This window comes from Leptidea sinapis, chromosome 5 (assembly GCF_905404315.1).
Source record: "Leptidea sinapis chromosome 5, ilLepSina1.1, whole genome shotgun sequence".
NCBI lineage: Eukaryota > Metazoa > Arthropoda > Insecta > Lepidoptera > Pieridae > Leptidea > Leptidea sinapis.
In genome coordinates this window covers 10,910,263-10,931,720 of record NC_066269.1, presented here as the reverse complement: position 1 = coordinate 10,931,720, position 21,458 = coordinate 10,910,263, and the positions used below count along the sequence as shown (strand labels likewise).

The window sequence follows — 21,458 nt, the reverse complement described above, 5'->3', positions numbered from 1 at the left end:
AAAGCGTGACAGTAAAAAGAGACAGACACAAATTCATAAGATTTTATGTAGGAGAAGATGAGATAGGATGCATTATACAGTGTTTTGGTACCAGGCGATCATAGTGGAAGAAGAGATTGTCTTATGTATGACGCGAGTATACCTTAATATATTCTGACGTCATGCGCACGACGTATTACTACATAGACACTAGGACAACATATATGGTAGCGGTGATAGTAATGTCTTTCAAAGCGGTTGAAAGCATGTGTCGTCCTAGCAAAATGTACCAGGACTTTATAAGCAGTTTAGAGGTTCATGCACAATGCAGGTTTCACTTCTGACATGACGTGTATTTTGTACGCACGCAATTTTTTTATTTTTATACAGTCTCCTTCGACCCATGCGTAGGTTAATTACAAATTTAATTTGTATAGGTAATCCCAGATGTGAGGGTTATCACTTTAAAATAACAAATTATTAAGAATATGAGACTTGTATGACAGGTTTGATCTTAGTGGAAAAAGACATTTATCTTCTACCACGGGGAGCGTTGCGAAGTGCTGTTTGACCTGACCCCTCACGCCATTATTAACCTCACTGAACTGATGGTAAGGTTTCAATCAACTTTCTCCCACGTAGTACCAAGCTTGAAAGAACTTCTTTGCGCGGTTTTCCCTGGATGAAACGATACCAATTAAAAAGCGCGTACACCCACCTAAAAACGACCGGCAACGCTCCTGTTATTCCTCTGGTGTTGCAAGACAGGGACCCGTACCCTCATTTGTTCTCCTACCTTTTCTACTCGTAATTCCAAGCAATGCAATAATGTCCTCCAGGCTGTATTCGACCAATATAAAATCTACTAAATTTTTTTTAAATTATAATTGAACGAATGGATTTTGTAAGTCGCTATAGAACCAACTCTGAGTACTTTAAAATTATACGGGACAAAGTAATGAATATTGCACTATCATTGGTAACTGTTATGTGTGTAAAATTTCGAGTAATTCAGACGACTTGAAGTGGGTGAAAATTACGTTTAAGAAATCCTATAATATAGTAACCCTTTAGTTAGTTAGTTACATACTCGTACTGTATACATTAATTTATCCTGTTGAATCTGTTATGGATATTAGGCAAAATTAATCAATATATTGTATTGTCATCATTGGTCCTTTTGTCCATTCCTGACTTATCGACTATCGATAAAAATTATATAAATTGACAAAAATCTTAGTTTGCAAATTGAATAATGGAATAATCTTATCAAATTAGTGTATCGTCATCGGTCCTCGATAAATCTACAAAGTTTGAATGAAATCTGGCCGTTTAAAGTGGGTCAAAATCGCGTCTAAAGGAGTCAGTTACAGACATACATACAAACATACAAGTGAAGCTAATATAAAGCATATAAAAAGACGTCTAGAAGTAGGTGGAAAATCGCGTTTAATGATTACTGTATAAATTTAATTATCCTGTTGGTCCTAATTAGGATGGTGCTAGGTGAGCTAAGATAAATCTGAATTGAAAACTTATACTTTTCTTAAAAGCCGGCAATACTCCTTTGGTGTTGCAAGAAAATGTGGGCGGCGGTGATCACTTAAAATCAGGGTAAACCGTCCTCCTTTCTAATTAAAAAATTAACAACCTTATCATAAATTAAAGTGGGTTTTAAATCACTGAAATTTCAATCTTAGTTTATAGGTAGGTACGTTTTTTCATAGATCGACGATAGATTTGACGTCTCTGTGTAGGTGCTCGTTTTGCAATTCCGGCGAAACTACAATCGAAAATCTCTTATCAGTATAGTGTTACCTAATATTGTATTACACTTCGGTCAAATTATAAATAGAAACATAAAATTAGTCCATGGTTACACAGAATATATGTCAAAATGTCATTACCCCGGCGACAGATTAAAAAATCAAAATTTAAATTAAGAAAAAGCGGTCGATTTATTAAACGGTGAGGTCGTGAGCGCCCGCGCACCGTTACGTTGAAGACGACCTCGATATACGTATAGCTGTCTCGCTCGAACTCGTTTACATTAAGCCGCCTACCGCCTACATAAAACGGGCGCGGACGTACCTTTGTAATTAGTTTTGATACTTTATATTTGGATATTTCAATAATAAATTTTCTATCTTGGTTATAACCTCTATAATAGTAATTTTGGTTGAAGGGTTAATACTACACAGATATTGTGACATTGAGGTATGCAATGAAGCTAATAATTTATTTTACGCTAGCGGTTGCCCGCAACTTCGCATGCATAGAATTCCACAATCTGAAAAGCTCAATACGATATATTATTCACAATTTCATGTGTTTAAAAGTTCCGTCTATATCAATCCATATAATAAATAACGCGTAAACATATAACATATAAACAAAAAGACAGAGATTTTTTTTAATTGGCGGTCTGTTATTAATTCATTGTTTGAAGTCTGATATAACTGAATTCTACGGACAAGAAGTCACAAAAAAAGTATGGTTATAAATTAAATTGACCCATAAAATATTACAAGTATCAAGAATAACAACTAAATTAACCATGTCTTTTTGGTGTAAGTAAACAAATTTACGACTCGGAGAATTATTAAAATTATTGCAGGTTGTCCACTTGATTGTCATTAATGAAGTCGCAAGGCGAATTATGTTAAAATTTTACAGCTCAAGTCATAAAATGTTTATAGTTTTATGTACTCTTGCAGGCGTTGTGTCAGTGTAACAATAGCTCATCGAACCTGGGCTTAGATATTCCAACATATTTTGCCACTAGTCCATAAATGGCACTTTGTCTTTTTATATCTTTAATGTTTTTGTTGAAGTGAAACTTCATTATCGACGTATGAGAGAAATTTTATAGCAATGTCGTCGCGATTTTCGGTTACGCGCCATCTTGTTTTTTCTGTCATTAACAGTGACATTCATTTTATTACATAATATTCACATGTGTTAATCCTACCTTCAATTATTAAAATTTATTTAAATCGTGCGTAAAGATTACACGCACACACTTTTTTGTAAATATATGTATCTAAATATATAAATATAAACAAATCAGTGGTGTTTTAATAGTAACTGACCACAGTTACATAACGAAAGTAATATCAAGCTGTATGTATGTCGTCGTTGACAATTATTTAAGTGCCTGTTTTGCGTAATTTAACAAGTAGGTACCTACAGAAAATCACTTGATATGAAATACTTCTTCCACAAATACTTTAATTTTTTTAATTACTTTACAATTAAAGGATAATTTATTATTCTTTAAAGAAGCACATGACACAAATAAATTTGACAAGAGGTATTTTTTTAAAACAATTAAAATTAGGTAATTCTCATCGCTGAAAATTATTAATTTACTCATTACCCGCTTAAGCATGTAACTTCATTTGTAATATAGTCAGTATTTATACGTGGTATTAATATCAGTATCATTAGGGTAATATTTAAAATAAAATCATATGAATTAAACAAAAAAATTTGTTAATAAATATAAAATGAACTTGAACGAGCAGTGTGAATCCAGCATTATATTTTGAACAAGTATATTGTTATCGCCATCTCACCACTGCATGTCTAGTCTGCTAATTGACTGATTCTGGCTCTATAAATAATATTCTATAAATAGTAACAGCGCTGCTAGCCTCGGGAATGTGGAATTGCATGCTTGGCGTGATGTTGTTTTTTTCATTCTCCCCATTCAGTGATCCAGCTCTCAAGGTCGATGCTTTTTATACTAGTATACAAAAGAAGCATAAATTTATTAATGCAAGTTATGCTAGCTACTTTGTTGTATATCCAGTTCCACGTGACTTATTTTTTAATGGGAATATGTGGTACGTTGCATGCAATATATCATACTTTTTAAAATGCTAATCATATGCAATGCTAATCTATACATATAAATAAAATTGGGGTGTCTGTTTGTAATATTGAAATAACCGTTTTCTACCACATTTATATGAAAATATATATACGGTACACACACCAAAGTAACATTTTTTACAATTTTTGTCTGTTGTTTGTTTGTTCCGGCTAATCTCAGAAATAGCTAGACCGATTTTGACGGGACTTTTATTGGCAGGTAGCTGATGTAATGGAGTAACTTAGGTTTATCTTTAGTAATTACCTCTCTTTTAGAAAAATGTTGCAATATCTAAGAAACGGTTTAACTCTAAAAATAAAAGTTTTCCGGATCAGCTAGTCTCAAATATATCTACTGTGGTTTTACGATAAAGTAAAAAGTACAATACATAGCTTTTCCTGTCTGTATGCCTTTCATAGGGCTATCTTACAAGTGTACGCACTAAAATGAGTATTTTGAAACCACCAAATAAATTAAGTAAAAAAGAGCTCTTGTCAAAGTTATTTGTCTGTGCTTCTCAAGTTAAACAATAATTCTCTTATATTTGTGAAGTTAATAATATTATAAGGGATTGTTTTTAACTATTTCTATTTGTCTTCATTAGATACTTAATAGCTTTAATGGTAAATGTATACACTTTTATAATGGCCACTGTTCAGCCATTACCTACTACTTTACAGCTTAATATCTAAGTGATCGGACAGCCTGGGACTAGGTTGTGATTATTTGACTGTGATGACAGTACAATATTGTATATTTTATTAAAAAGAGCGCAAAAAAAAGAATACTGGGAGAGTTTCTTGCGTCGCTTCTTCTCTCAGAGCGCTATTTGTTTCCAAAGTGGTAGTAATCTCTAGTATATTAGAAATGACATCAAAAATAATTATAAAGGAATCATTTTTTGAGAAATTAAATGCATTAAGTTAAAAAAATTAAGTATATGGTGTACTACCTATTATTCAGTAAAATTACATTTTAATGGAATTTGATGAAAATTTATTTCATTTCAGGTGATTTTACTATCGATGAAAAATTTAACTACATGCAATGTGTATTATTTTCAATGTAATATTTATTTTTGTTACCTAAATAAGATAACCAAATTTTTTTTTAAATTTAAAAATTCCTTCAATTTAAATTTTTTCGTCTACTATAATAAATAATAATAATCAGACTATATCTAATTCATATTAAAAAAAAGGATTTAAAAAAAATATTTTCGCAGCCAAGCGAATAATATAAAATGATTACTAATGTCAAGACAGTACACGTCGCACTATATTGATCGAAATTCAAGTTCGGGACAAAAAGTAGACTGTCATCTTTTATCTCGTTCCGAAGCACTCGCTTGCGTCGCGTGCGAGTGAGACAGAGTTTCCCGCGCTCGCGCCAACGTCAGTAGGACGGTACATTGAACCCGCTTGAGACGGAGCTCTTAAAATAGCATCTATCTCATTCCATCCGCGATTGTGATCGAGTTTTAAACTGTAAATCGGGGTTAGGTCGTCTATCCTTGTCTTCTACACACTTTCTTATTTCTTTCGTGATTTGACATTTTCTTTTTTCTTTCGGGTCACAAAGCTTTAGTGCATTTTCGTAGTTCTGTGTTTGTCTGTGGTTTTTATGGATTATTATTGCAACCGTGAGTATATATACATACTTTTCATCATAACCTTCTTTTACCTGACATTATATCTGTTACATTTGCCTCGGAAAAGCAAAAATAAAAATATTATGTTGTTTCAGCGTATTCATAGTTATACATACATTCTGAATCTGTTGACCTGTCTGTTTAAGTTTTTTTTTATTTAGTATTATTACTTATTATTTATATTACTATTAAAAGACTAATATAATGAAACAAATTAAAAGTTTTGAGTGACATTACAGGTTTAACTTAAAAAAAACATATTTTTTTATGATTTCAAAGGTATTTTAATAGGCCTATTGTAATACAACTTCACTTCTATAATAATACCCACCTAGTTTGGAAAAACTGGTGTCACAAAGCTACCTATAGCTACTCGATGTTGATTTTTTCTTTTTTTTTAATATTTATATATTACAAATATGTCTAATAGGTCTATCACAAACTTCTGCTCGAACTTACATATAATTATATATTAAATTTTGTTTAATATAGGCACGGCTTGTGTAAAAGTGAGGTTATATAAAATTACCACTAGGACATTACGACGACTATTCGGGTAGTTGCAATTTATGTAACCTACTGGAAAATACCAAAGTAATCTTGTATAATGACTATATATACTGAAATCACTATATTTACTACCCGTTTGTCATACAACTCCAGGCAAATATTGATTTTTTTATTGCTTTTTAGCGGTTCAATAAAATCGTCGAAATTTTTTTTAGGTCACTCGCCCAATGAAAAAAAATGGGAATTTTATTATTCACGGCAATCCGTAATGTTGGATAAGTAGATCTCTAAGGTATATAAGATAAGTTTAAATGCAGGGAGAATTTTACAAAATATTTAGATTAGTAATCATTAGTAATTAGTAAATCACCCCTCCGCAAATTGGTTGATTTAAAAAAAATAAAAAATCACATTACCTAGTTGTATTATAACGAACTTGAAATAAAAACTATAACAGTTCATATGACAACCAGTAATGGGCTAAGCACATGGTCGGATTTGATACGGAATATCGGAACGGTCCGGTGGGCGCCTCGCACTAATTGGTCTGGCGTCGTACTCGGTGTGCGTCAATAATGGAGAGATATGGTAGAGGAATGCAATACGTTATACTCTCCATTGAGCTTGCATTGACTTCCCTGCCCCCCAGAGTGGTAGAAGATGGACTGGTTCCACTGGCAAACACTGCACGCAAAATGGACCCAACTAAGTGCTTTAATTACGGAAAGAGGAGCATCTATACCATACTACAACTCCCAAAGGTGAAAATTTTGATTAATTATTACACACACGTATGCGCTCCTATTTTAGGGCACTCCTGTTCTAGCTATGTTTCAACGACGTGAAACAGTAGAGTTTCTCATCATCATCAGCCGGAATATGTTCACTGCTGGACAAAAGCCTCCCCAAAGATTTCCACGATGATCGGTCCTGCGCTACACTCATCCAACGTATTCCGGCAATCTTGACCAGATCGTCGGTCCATTTGTGGGGGGCCTTCCAACACTGCGTCTTCCGGTGCGTGGTCGCCATTCGAGGACTGTACTACCCCAACGGCCATCTGTCAGTCGAACTATGTGCCCTGCCCACTGCCACTTCAGTTTCACAATCATTTGGGCTATGTCGGTAACTTTGGTTCTCCTACGGATCTCCTCATTTCTGATTCGATATTGCAGGGGAACTTCGAGCATAGCCCTCTCCATTGCCCTCCCAGCGACCATGAGCTTTCTAATTAGTTTCTCATCAGTTCTACTCAATGGAAATTACCTTATGAGCTGATGGTATGAAAACTTTAATTAGCGTCCATCATAGAACGAAAGTGATGGGAAATACAAAAGTAAGAACCAGATTCCATAGAGTCTTCTACATCTTCATTAAAATAGAAATAATTTAGGTTTCGAAAGTCTCATTCATCTTGATTCATAAAGAAGAATAAGAGTATCTGAAAAAGACTTAATGAAAAACCTCTAATGACATTCAACTTCTCTGTTCTGAACTCCTGACTGAGAGTTCTCAATTGCATAGATGGACTATTGTTTTTTTTTCTTGAACGATATTTGTCTGGGTTTGCACTGCAAGTAGATGAACAGCAAAAACTAACAGAGTGAACGAAGATAGAAGAGTTAGTGAAGGTAAGTTCGCCGGTAGGGTTTGTACTGAAAAGTTGCTGGGACATGATTACCTAGAATACGAGATTGTTGATTGTACAAGTGGAAGAAGCCAAGGTTATTATCCTTAATCTATCCGTAATCTATAGCAGACGCAGTGTTGATAGGCAACAAGGTTGACCGAATTAGGTGATCTGGTCAAGATCGCTGGATAGTTTGGATGAGGGCAGTGTCATGGAGATCTTTGGACGAGACTGTTCAGCAGTGGACGTCTTTCAGCTAAAGTTTGAATCTTTATCATTCTGGGAGGCTTATTTGCACAGGATGGTGATAACATGGATACCACATAGGCGTCTATTTCTGCCGTCCAGCAATAGTAGTGACACTCAGATTTAGGGGTCAAGAATCCTGTACGGCATTACATTTTAATGAGACGGGTGTATCACTTAGCATTTAATGAATATCTTCCTCGTCTCATTACTTTTGTCAAGGAAAAGACAGAGACTGCATTATTTTCCAATATCTCTCCTCGTTGCAGTTTTTATTAGATATAGCAAAACCATTATTCTTCTTTGCTTGTGTCAGATACTTTATTTAACTGAGCTGTTTGTGTGAAACTTTTTCGAAGAAACCTTAAGCAGACATCTCTAACACCCATCTAAGACGGTACTCAAGTCACCTCAAAGAAATACTGGGGGCTGATGACAGAAAAACCAATGTTTTGAGGGTTTTTACCTTGTCTTTCATAATATTGTTAAACTTGTCGTCATTAAAAGACCCGTTAACATTGGTATCGCTTTCTTCTTAATTTTTTAATAGAATCAAAAGATCTTCAGTTCTTTTAAAAGACAAGATATCTTTTTGAAATAGAAAAAATGCAGGGAAAATTATGAATAGGATCTCGTAGAGGATTATTTCAATTAATAATATTTGAGTTTCAACGCTCCATGGAGACTGGCTCCTTAGAAGAAGTATAACTGCCTCCAGAAGACCATTGAGATAGAAGATAGTTCCAAAATTTCACTTTTGTCAGTTTCATTAAATTAAAGGCGCGTAATACGACACTGTATATTAGCAGTCGGTATCTGATCAGTCAGGTCTTAAGAATACTCCTTAATATATTTGCTGAATTATTTCACTACGGAATGAGCGATTCATAGAATTCGACCGGACCCCAACTCGATTAACTCCTTGTTGCATGTGGTCAAATTAGTCGAGCTGATACTATGTTCGACTGCCCGTATAATTGAAGGCAGGTTTTCCTTCCTAAAGTATCAGAACAGGATACCCACACCATTTGTGGACGGACTTATAGCTGGAATTAAGCAACGCCTTGCATTATTCATGACACCCTGTTAGTATGCTTTGCTCACCCGATGAGCACCACTATTGATCTAAACTATTCTACACTAGCTAGTGCCCGCGATGTCGTTCACGTGTAAATATTGACCAAAAAATTATGCTGAGCCTTGCTAGAGCAAGGAAAAAACTGAAAGAAGGATCAAAAGTGGCTTACGATGTTCAAATATTCACCCCCTGAAATACTTTTATGCAAAAAATCATGTTCACCATTACTCTGTGAATAACAATTCTATACCACGGAAATCAAAATTCCGTGGAATATATTTGGGCTCAAAAGTAGCTGGCTCAAAATTCCAGACTGCCTCTAAGATCCGTTAAGCCATTCTGACTTGATAGAGAAATAATTATAGAAGCTAATATTAGCATAGATTCGTATCACTTTGTACATAAATTGTCGTTTAAAGATTGTGGCTTAAATATTCAGTTAAAAAGAATCTATATTTAATACTCGTAAACTGTATATTTTTGGTAAGTGTCTGATTTGGTGGTAAGATCGTACGGTAATGACTTAGGATAATCTGCGGTAATAACTTAGCTTAAATTTACACACGTCTCAAGTGTTAATAGTAAAGATTTTAGATTCAATACTCGTAAACTGTATATTATTTATTTTATTTTATTTTATTTTATTTTATTTTATTTTATTTTATTTTATTTTATTTTATTTTATTTTATTTTATTTTATTTTATTTTATTTTATTTTATTTTATTTTATTTTATTTTATTTTATTTTATTTTATTTTATTTTATTTTATTTTATTTTATTTTATTTTATTTTATTTTATTTTATTTTATTTTATTTTATTTTATTTTATTTTATTTTATTTTATTTTATTTTATTTTATTTTATTTTATTTTATTTTATTTTATTTCATAGAGTGGCTAACAGCCATCAATACAACTGTATATACCTACATGTTTACAAAGGAGCTAATTAAAAGCCTTCACAAATAACTATAAAATATTTTTTAACGTTTTTATAAATTACTGCTTAAAGAAATTAAAGGCCTTAATACTATGTACTAGATAGGTAAAGAACTAACACATTTTTGCAATTTATGTTGTCTTAAGGTAAGGTAGTATAAGTGATACTGTCATTATATCAGTTTTCTGTGACCTGCTAATAATCTTATATACTATGTTTTGGTGGTTAGATCGTGATGACTTAACATAACTTACATTAGCTTAGCTTAAATTTATATAAGTTTCAGTTTTTTGGTTAGGGTCTGACTTGGTGGTGAGGCCGCTTTTGAGTGCAAGCCAAATGTTATAAAACCATGAATAACTTACCACAATCTGTTTTCCAGTCTAGCTCGTCATGTTCTACGACGATCAAGTTTGATGATGAGTTGGAGCATGACATTAAACATTATTTATAAACTAACATAATTATTATTAAAATGGGTGTTTTAACATCAGTGGTCAGATCCATACCAGAAGAAGGCTCCTTTGCACAGGAAGCCGGCTAAATTATGGGTACCACAACGGCACCTATTTCTGCTTTGAAGCAGTAATATGTAAACATTTTTGTGTTTCGGTCTAAAGGGCGTTGCTAGTGACATTACTGGGCAAATGAGACTTAACTTCTTATGTCTCAAGGTGACGAGCGCATTTGTAGTGCCGCTCAGAATTTTTGGGTTTTTCAAAATTACTGAGCGGCACTGCATTGTAATGGGTAGGGCGTATCAATTATCATCAGCTGAAAGTCCTGCTCGTCTCATCCCTTATTTTCATAAATAAAAATAAAATCTCGTAATAAAATGCTCATCGGCAAATGGCATCATACTATATCGTGAGTGAGACCTAATAAAGAGATACTACTACTAAACTGAACACAATGAAAAGTGGGCAGGAGAGAGATGGGGCTTATGAAAGTTGTTGTTAATTTCATCTTCATTTCCAATTACAATGCACACTTATCTGCATACAATTACATCAGGATTTTACACCTACCTAAACATAACTTACAACCTACGAAAACTTATAACGTAGGTAGGACCTAAAGTGGTGGAAAGATGCATCAAAGCTCTTTAAAACAAATTCAACATTCTCTCACGCCGTTGAAAAATTCTACTTACGCCTCACGATTTTACATCATAATCTTTTAGTTAGTTGAGTTAGATCAGTTTTAATATTACGCGTTTTTGTCTGGAGAACTTTTTTCTCTATTAATATATCTTAGAAATAAAAATATAAATTTAATAGAGTATGTACAACAACAAAGGAATATATCTTAAAAATCTGAGAAAAGTTACCCAAAGTACTGTACGTAATATAACAGAACCTCGAAACTACTAGCGCCATCTGTGTTTGGGTAGCAGAACTAAATCTCATACAAATATTATTATAGTATTGTTTCAGCTAAATACAATATCAGCTTACAAGATACGGATATTAATGTAATAATTCCAAGTTGGATTGCTAGATAGCGTGCTTTTGTGCAAAGTTCACAAATAATTAATAAAAATATTAAAAAAGCGATAAGTAGTGGACTTAACCAGTCTGGTACCACTAAAGGTTTCCATACTGTCAATAAGCTCTGATTATATTCAAACGATATATAATTTATAGAAAAAGTAAATAATCAATACAATGTACATTTTGCCAATAATATTATTGAGTGATGACTTACGTTACGCAGACGTGGTCGCTAACTATGGGCCTGATGAGAAAGCTCATGGTCGCTCAGAGGCAATGGAGAGGGCTTTGGCTCGGGCTTGGAGATTCCCTGCGAGATCGAATCAGAAATGAGGAGATCCGTGGGAGAACCAGTCACCGACATACCCCGATGGCGAAACTGAAATGGCAGTGGGAAGGGCACATAGCTCAACGGACAGATCGCATCATAGTCATTTCAGCAGGAAGATGTCCACTGCTGGACAAAGGCCTCCCCCAAAGATCGCCATGACGATCGGGCCCTCATCCAACCTGTTCCGGCGATCTTCAGCATACCGTCGGTCCATCTTGTAGGGGGCCTACCGACACTGCGTCTTCCGGTGCGTGATCGCCATAGGAGGACTTTACTGCCCCAACGGCCATCTGTCCGTCAAGCTATGTGCCCTACCCTTTGCCACGTCAGCTTCGTAACCATCTGGATTCAGATTTTTACCTCTTTTTGTAGTATAAGACGGTGTTGCTTGCCAAATTTCATAGTTATAGGTCAACAGAAAATACTTTATAAATATTGATTGCCTTTAGCGTGTCGGAATATATGTTAAGAGACTGTAGACCTGAGTACATCGATATAATTTAAGCTCGATACTCCACGCGTTCCCGTGGTAAAGTGTCTTGACAGACAGACAGGTGGACGGACGTAAAACAAAGTGATAAGGTTTCCGTTTTTTCCTATTGAGGTACGGAACTCTAAAAAGGCTTTAAGGTTTTAGTTCTATACTCCAATACGAATTACGGATTTTTTCCATCACCTACTTCTGTTGTGTTACCTTTGTCCCCGCCAATTTATATGATTGTACCCTAAACAATTTCATTTACCAGCTCATTGATTGAAATATTATGATGCCCATGTATTTTGATTGGTTCTAATCTTCAAAGCTTCGCCCGCAGCTAACCTTATGTATGTAAGTACTTAATGTTTATTTGAACTAAATTCCTACGCTCATGAGAAATCTCGTCTTCACATATGAATCTAAGTCCAACTTCGACATACACAGTCACTAAAAGCAAAATTAAAAAACTAAATATTGTGACTGCTCATTATTATTATATCTATGTCATTTTAATTTTATAATTTGACAAGGGTCTTCTTTTTTTGCTCAAATTAGTAGTTTTATAGTTATAATGCTTACTAACTCTAATTAGGCTCGTTAAAATAACTTAATTAGTTGTTAGGGAAAGTAACAAGCTGAGCTGTAAATATTGCTTCAACTTGAAAACTTACAATATTTATTTTTATGAATTCAAATTTGGAACGCGCATAGAAACTTCTTTAATTTCACCTTTTTCTTCAAGATTTATCAGAGTAATGGAATGGGGTATTATTGACAACAGAAATACAGTGATTGTCTTGCACATAGTGGGAAAGAGTGGTCGATCATAACAAATTTTTGGCTAGGCTAAGTTTACTTCGGCTAGATAAGTATTTTATATTGTTATGGGGCAGTGCGGCCGATATTAATACTATATTTGTGCTGCAGAAGAGGGCTATTCGCGCGATTTATAACCTAGGTCCTAAAGAATCATTAAGAGAAAGATTTAAAGAAATAAACATTTTGACTGTTGCTTCTTAATACATTTTTGATAATGTTTTGTATGTTGATAAGCACATTGAGGAATTTTCTAGAAACTGAGACATTCATAATGTTAACACTCCTCGTGTTAAACATAAACTTGTTGTGCCTACTACTCGGTTGGGTCGAGTTAGTAAGTCTTTTGTTGGGCGATGTATATGCTTCTACAATATGATCCCAGAAAATATACAAAACAAATGTGTTAAGAAATTTAAAAGAATTGTTAATGTGTGAGCGTGTGTAAGTGATTTTAAATCCTATTTTGAATAAAAATATTTGAATTTGTATTTGAATTTGAATATAGCTATATAAGTATATAGTAGTAAACTTTCAAAACATAGTCTCAACCGTTATCCATACTAATATTATAAATGTGAATGTAGGTTTGTTTGTATCGCTTTCACACCTAAACCAACAAACCGATTTTGATAAAATTTAGTACAGAGATAGACTAGAGCATGGACATTGGCTACCATTTATTGCAAAAAAAATGAGCAGGTTGAAATAGGGGATGGCAGTTTGTATGGAATTTCGTCATTATCGAAGATAAAACCACGAAACTTTGTATTTAGGCACTTGATAAGAAATAATTTATAAATATTTTTTCGATCGTTTTTGAAACTTTGACGTACATGGGGATCAAAAAGGAGTTTAAAGTTCACAGGGAACTACTATTAAAGAGACTGTCCACAATGACAACATTGAGTGTCAAGATGCCACGCACACAAGGATCTAATAATTGCCGTAATAAGACAGCTATTGTTCTTAAGTAGTGCGGTATCAAGTTGGAACGCAGCTGAGACCAATTCTTAATCTAAGTGTAAAACATTGAATAAATGTTGTTTAAAAAGCGGTCGTACTGTAACTGACGTTATAAATGACTCAGAATCATAATAATGATATGTTTTTTTTTTACAATTACATTGCATTGCAATCTAGCCTTAACTAAGACTAATAAGTAATTCTACTTTAACTTAAACTGCTAGATAGATTAAACTAAGAATGTGTCCATTAACAGATTTCTTAATGTCTCTATTAAGGGGAAGTCACTTTGTTCATGTGTCTTTTATAATATCACTATTTTTACTTTCATTTAATTCACTAGCACTACACTAACTCAAAAGGTTTTGTTCGTTTTATTCTTTTTACTACATCAGTGTTGTCAAGGAGCTGGATTGCCTCGACATTCACGTGACGGTGATGTCTATGTTTATGGGCTTCAGCATTTTTTTGGATAATTTTGTCAACAAACTCAATGTTAAGTTTATTGAAAAACTAAGTATATGGGCATCAAATTAAACAAAAGAATTTCTGTAATTACTGATTTTAATCACTTGTATCACTTGGAAGTATTACGTCCGTTCTGTACAACAAGCTACAGACTAATGCACTTCAGGCAAAAAAAAAAAATCAAATTCCAAATTTCTATATTTGATAGTAAAATATATATACAAAATTACTTATAATCTACTTATGAATGCAATTAACAATTAAGCCTTTTATATGTAGGTATCAGAAAACTTATTTCTACAACCCTATCTACGTGTTGAGGGATAAAACTTTATTATGCTTAAAAACTAATACATAAGGTTTGTGGGGGGGGGGGGGGGGGAAATCCAGGAAACTGGGAAAACCTGGCTATTTGCTATCAACTGCTGCAATGCAAGCAACAGAGTAAGCTACTTTTATAGCGGTTGCGTGAGGTAAGTAAAATAAATATGATAGTTGTCACTCTTACTGTACGTTGACATTTGACACCAATGTCACTCTTACTGTATGTTGACATTTGACAACCTATTCTCTTGAAGATTAATTTTTGCATATTATAATACAATAAACCAACAAAGTTAACAATGATATGAGAAATACTGAATACTGAATATGGCTGAACACACAAGAAGTTGAAACATAAACAACATATTAACAGCAGGTTTGACAATTAAATTTAACTACGATGTAAACAATTTTTTGCTTGCAACGGCAATTAAAAATATCGAAAGTAAGGTGAAGTATAAATACACGAAGATATAGTTATGGTATGCGACATACCTACGACATGGCGACCTTTATGCATTATATCACCACAATCGCAATAAAAAATGTTTTTATACTTATGTACGCACGCAAGAAGTAATTCTACTTTGGCGTTACAAAACAAAAATTCTTTAAAAAAGCCCGTCTGCTATTTTACGTTTGTAGAAAAAAAAAATATTGTAATAAAGGGTATTAAATACGACCAATGAAAATATTATAATTTAGTTAAATAACGTGCAATTAAACTTCATTAAATTACACAAATAAAACTGAAAACAAAATTTCGTTTATAAAAATCTTGTATGCTTTGTTCAACTCTTGGGTTTGAGCAGGTTATCAACTGTAAAGTAGATCCTGCAGATGAAGCCACAACCTGACAGTTAAAAAAAGCATATAGATAAGATTTTATAAACTATACGTCACTCGAACGGTTGGCTCAGTTGGAAAGAGCGCTCGCACAGAACGTGAGAGGGCGCGGGTTCGAGTCCCGCATCGTTTATAAAATTATGTTTTCAGTTTTATTTGTGTAATTAATCCCAGAATTGAGGTTTGTCATTTTAAAAACATAAGAAATTATTTATCATTAAATTCTTTTTATACAATTAGAGAGGAATTATTATTTTTATTTTATGTGTGTATGTATATAAATTTAAATTATAATATATTGAAATTCATTTAACTCTCGTCCATTAATTGTGGTTCAGGAGACATATGAGTTACAAGAAGCTTGGTAGCTGAAGTATTTTTTATTAAACTAAGGGACGAGACGAGCAGGACGTTCAGCTGATGGAAATTGAGACGCCCTGCCCATTACAATGCATTGTCGCTCAGGATTCTTGAAAAACCCCGAAAATTCTGAGCGACACTACAACTGCGCTCGTCCTTGAGACATAAGATGTTAAGTCTCATTTGCCCAGTAATTTCACTAGCTACAGCGCCCTTCAAACCGAAACACAGTAATGCTTACACTTTACTGCTTCACGGCAGAAATAGTTGTGGTACCCGTAATCTAGCCGGCATCCTGTGCAAAGGAGCCTCCCTCTGGTAAGTATGATACATATGGTCTACTTGACCAGGTAACGTAATAATTCACTCTAATAATATTTCCCTAACGCGCCAAAAGAAGTATGACATCGATAAATATGCAACCGGGTTTCATCTGCACTCATGCGTCCAACTCCTCCCGTAAAAGCCTACAAAGAATCTTTTGACTTCTCCTATTGTATATGGGCGGCTGGATTTTCACTTTTCATCACACACACATGCATTTGTTCCCGCATACTTGCATCATTTTTTTCTATTAACAGAACAGTGTCTGTCGGGTCATTATGCCCGAAGCGAAGCCGAGGATTAATAATAATGACGTGCAGTTAAGTGCTTTCAAACTTCTGCCCTTGAATACCATTTTTCTTTATAGTCGGTCGAAGGTACCAAAACTTTTATGTCTGCCCGACATTTGCGGTATCAGTGAAGCAAATGACAGGCGTGTGTGTGTGACTAATGCAGAAATCATAGGCAATGATCTATAGCTAAATGTGATAAGACGCGAACTTGACTTTTTTTTTTATTTTTTTTTATGAAATTAAGGGACGAGGCGAGCAGGACATACAGCTGATGGTAATTGATACGCCTTGCCCATTTGCATAGTGCCACTCAGGATTCTTGAAAAATCTCGTCACCTTGAGAGATAAGATGTTTAATCTCATTTGCCCCGTTATTTCACTAGCTACGGCGCCCTTCAGACCGAAACACAGCAATGTTTACATATTACTACTTCACGGCAGAAATAGGCTAATAATAATCTAGCTGGCATCCTGTGCGAAGGAGCCTCCCACTGGTATTATGACAAATGACTATAAAAACGATATCAAACATCATGCTAAGCTTACACTCCGCTAAGTTTTATGTAAGTAAAGTCTGAGCAAAATCTAAATAGGCTCTATAGATTATAACCTTCGAATCTAAAATTGATGCCACAGATAGCCTATAACATAATTGCGGATGCAAAAAACTTACTGAATATTAACAATACTTGAGCTGACTTTACCTGAACGACCGCTTCGTAACTGAGCGTGACAGCTCATTCTCATTCAATACCCACTAAATAAAGTTCCTTATTTCGTGGGTATTGAATCTTAGTGTGCCTCAAAACGTTTTCACTTCAAAATGTCTTTAAAACCGAGGCGGTTATAAATGCAGTCCACTGTATTTTGTTTTAATAAAAAGCCAACAGATATGTATATACCTACGTGTATACAGACAGATGCGGGATCCGGCATCTATATTATACACAGTATATCTCAATACGGTGCGGTGCAAATAGACCGGTTTTGCGGCTACCGAGATACGCAGCTCGTTTCCATTCTCGCACGATACGATTCTATAATGATTTTGAGTTTTTATTTTACTCGTGTGAATAACCGACCATGATGAACAAAATTGATTTCACTTTAATATAATTTATGTAACTTTATAAGTGTCTGCTCAAACATACTGTTCAACTTGTCAACTAAGTTTCATTATTTAAGTGTATATTGGGTTTTTCCCGTAAAATTTATAGCATCTTTCTCATGGAGCATCCTTCCGTATTAAATATGAAACCATCTTTATATCTGGTCATAAAGTTGGTTTCGCTTTATTCTCTTATGACCTTCTAGTTTTCGACATTATTGCAAATGCTTTATGTCTTGAGCTCCTCGAAAGCCCGCATCATGGAGGATATACTTAAACAGCTCATAGAGCTTAAAACAAAGGTAGAGTACAAAAAAGTGTATTTACGGACTGGCAATATTATGTTAGTTCCGGTGATGTTTCGAAAATTCTGGAGAAATAATGATCACTTTCACACAAGTTCATTGCGTCCATATTCCATTAAAATTCCAAAAATATGAAGCGATCGCCTAAGACTGATAACTGCTGACTTTGGAAAAGAGAGAAAGAAGAGAGAATTTATTTGTATTAAAATTGTAAAAACTGTGACATTAAATTTAAAATTAATATTTATTATTTGTTTATTCCAGATATATGATGATCTTCTTGGGCACTGTGAAGCAAGACGAGAAGTAAGTAATTTTTTTTTGTTTTTAAACCAAATATTGTAATGTTGATTTACAGCGTCTTAAATTTTTGCTGTTAATATTAATTTCACTGCTGTAATCGTGTGTTTTCAATTTATCTATTTGTTAGTCTTATCCAATATAATATAGTATAGAAGGTCTTCCTATAAATCAAAATAATAGGCTTAATCCATACAATCTATTAGCCGATATTGAAGAGATTTTTGCATTTGTATGAGATGGTTGGTGACGTTCCGACAGTGTTCCATTGTAAAAAAATGTAATAAAGTTTGCATATCACGTAAATGTGGTTATAACCCTAAAATATTCACAATTCTCTTAGATTTGTTTTCATATTTACTTTTGGTAAAGGTAACATCGGGTTTGCTAGTATAGATGCATGTGAAAATAGAGGTCGCAAAACCGCTAAGTAAATACAGTTGATATTATTGAATTTATACGCCTTGGTTACCTTCAGATAACGCATTTACCTTTAAGGCCGGCAATGCTCCCGTGATTTAATTATTCCATTACCATTCGCTCTAATGACATAAAAAATAATTCGCGAAATCAAATCTCGCTCAATGCGAATGGAAACGCACTAAAGTTCACGAGGCAATGACACGGTCCCAAGTTTGAATCCTGCGCCGGTCTCCTCCACTTACATGAACGCAAACTGCTTTATATAAGCACTAATCTTGCCTCCAGGCTTTGCTTGTGAAGATATTATAAGTAATACCTACTAGTTTAGTTGGGACTTTCAATAATCTAGACGAAGTGAAAGCTTGTTTTAAAAAATATGATGATCTGGGCTTTAGGTACATTATTTATATTTTATTAATTTTTTATGTGTTGACGGACAAATAAATGTCCACGACGATACTAGCCCATGATCATGTAATAAATTAATAAAAATACTATCGTTTGTTCGTATTTTTTGTATATATAAAATCATGAGTAAAAAACACAAAATCTGGTTTTCGTTCTCAATTAATACCACCTCCAATACTTAACCAATCGTATCGAAATTTTGAAAACCGAATGTAACGGAAATATTCTGTTTTAGACTATTTTATTTTTTATTATTAAGGATTACGCTTATTGTTGAAAGATTTGTATACTAGGCTTCTGTTTGCAGCCTAATAATGTTAGCTCACAAAAACATAAAAAAACGACACAGATATACGAATCGATAACAATAATAATTAGTCTGATTTGAAATAAAAATTTATAGGGTTGAAACCAAGGAGAAAACAGTAGAAATATTTGTATGGAAAACATGCTGCTACTATTTCCTCTTGGCATAAAAGAGAAAGGATAATTTCCTCAATTTGTCTGCATATTTTCTTTCTTACATCTACGTTTTTTACTTCAGATTTCATTGTTGCCCCTGAAGTATTTGTATTGTCTTTTGTATGTCTAGCTCAAAGCGAAAGTCAAATAAACTGTTTTCAATTAGGCTTAAACTAAGCGCTTTTGAAACGTCACTATATTTTTTTTTTATTTACTGAATGTACCATATTATGTTCGGAAAAAGTAGAGATCGTGAGAAGAATGTACAAGAAACTCAACGGCCACTCTTTTCAATCAATAGAGTATTTTCCAATGGCTGTAATATACAAAACAAATTATATAAGGTTTGTGGTGAAAATACTATTCAAAGGTTTGTTTCACTCAATTTTAAATCAATAAATTTTAAACTCAGTTTAAATGTGTAAGCAAGTAAATAACTCCTACTAGTAATTCCCAACATAAATCGAACGTAGCCGTAGATAAAACGCGATTAAAGGTGCTGGACATTGTAAATTGGCTCTATTAACATATATGTATCAGATTAATTCTAGCAGCCCTTTTCCTTTACTTGCAGTTTCTTTTTTTCGTTTGATGTAGAGTCCAGGCACTTTTTAACTCATTTATTCTTCTCTAACCTATCTTCCCAAAAGGGATATGTTTTATTCACAAGTCATGTGCTTAACTATTAGAGTTATGGCTGTCAGATATGGGTCTAAACCGAAAACAAAGAAAAGTTATAATTTGATGGAGAGGAGACAAGGATTAAAAGACAGTAAAAAACTAACGTTTTTTATATCAAGAAAACGACAGGCGTTGCGAAACTCAGAAATGGACTGGATACACTCAGGAGTAAGAAAGCCAAATTGTACAAAGATTATGACTAAATGGTATCGTCGTCTTAGGGGAGGCTTATGCCAAGGGCAAACTGATATACATAATACCGATTGCTAGAGTTAAATTAGGCTGCTATATATATCCATTTCTGTTGTACACTGTTTGTTGTTGTTGATGTTTTTACGAAAAAAAATGACGAGACGAGCAATAGGTACGTTTTCTTGATGATGAGTGATTCCCTGGCCATTGCTATGGAAGAAAGAGGTGCCGCTAGGGGGCACCAGCCGATATCCTGTGCTCATAAGTCTCCCACAACTACGACCTGTCTAATAATAATTAACCCTCTGCATAAAGTTCATCCACCGCAAAGAGTGGCTGAGTTTAGCTAGTTGGACGTAGAAATATAGATTTATTAATCAAGTATATTTACACTTGTTGACGGTAGGTAGGTTTGACAGCTATTTGTTACGAACCATATATTTGACGTGTAATCTCGGTTTACGTAAATGCCTTTTATAATGTATTGGTTACTAGATCTTTATGTTTAATCTTGATTAAATTAATTCAATGACATTTCAATGGCGCCCTTCAGGCCGGAACATTAAACTTGCACATTACTGCTTCACGGTAGAAATAGGCACCGTTGTAGTACCTATAATCTAGCTGGCATCCTGTGCAAAGGAGCCTCCCACTGGTAAATATATTATTAATCAGTTTTTAGTGTTATTGGTGGAATCAGGCCAAGAATTGCAAATCAAATAACGTAATGGTCGGTCGGTGGTAATAATAAGTAATGGTCGTTCTTACAGATATTTCTACGCTTAAACACTCTGCCATGTAATATCCCCATTTCGAAATCGATGTGTGACGTGGCATTTCTCCTGTGGGGTGAAAGTGTTCCCTGATTGGTTGATTCTGGCCCCCATTTAAATATATCCAATAGCGACACTTCATTTGCCCTTGTTTATAATCGTGTAAGGGGTGATTTTCTTTATTTTTAACCGACAT

General features: G+C 34.1%; 1 long non-coding RNA gene and 1 other non-coding gene across 2 annotated transcripts in view; both read left to right on the top strand.

Annotated features, from left to right (window-relative positions):
- Positions 1–21,458, top strand: part of LOC126964463 (uncharacterized) — a 147,891-nt gene that overhangs the window by 85,323 nt on the left and 41,110 nt on the right. Inside the window, exon 4 of the long non-coding RNA XR_007729382.1 lies at positions 18,288–18,329. This is a non-coding gene — a long non-coding RNA (uncharacterized LOC126964463). The remainder of the gene's footprint in view (positions 1–18,287; positions 18,330–21,458) is intronic.
- Positions 15,693–15,766, top strand: Trnas-aga (transfer RNA serine (anticodon AGA)). Its single transcript has one exon. It is a non-coding gene; the product is annotated as a tRNA-Ser (tRNA).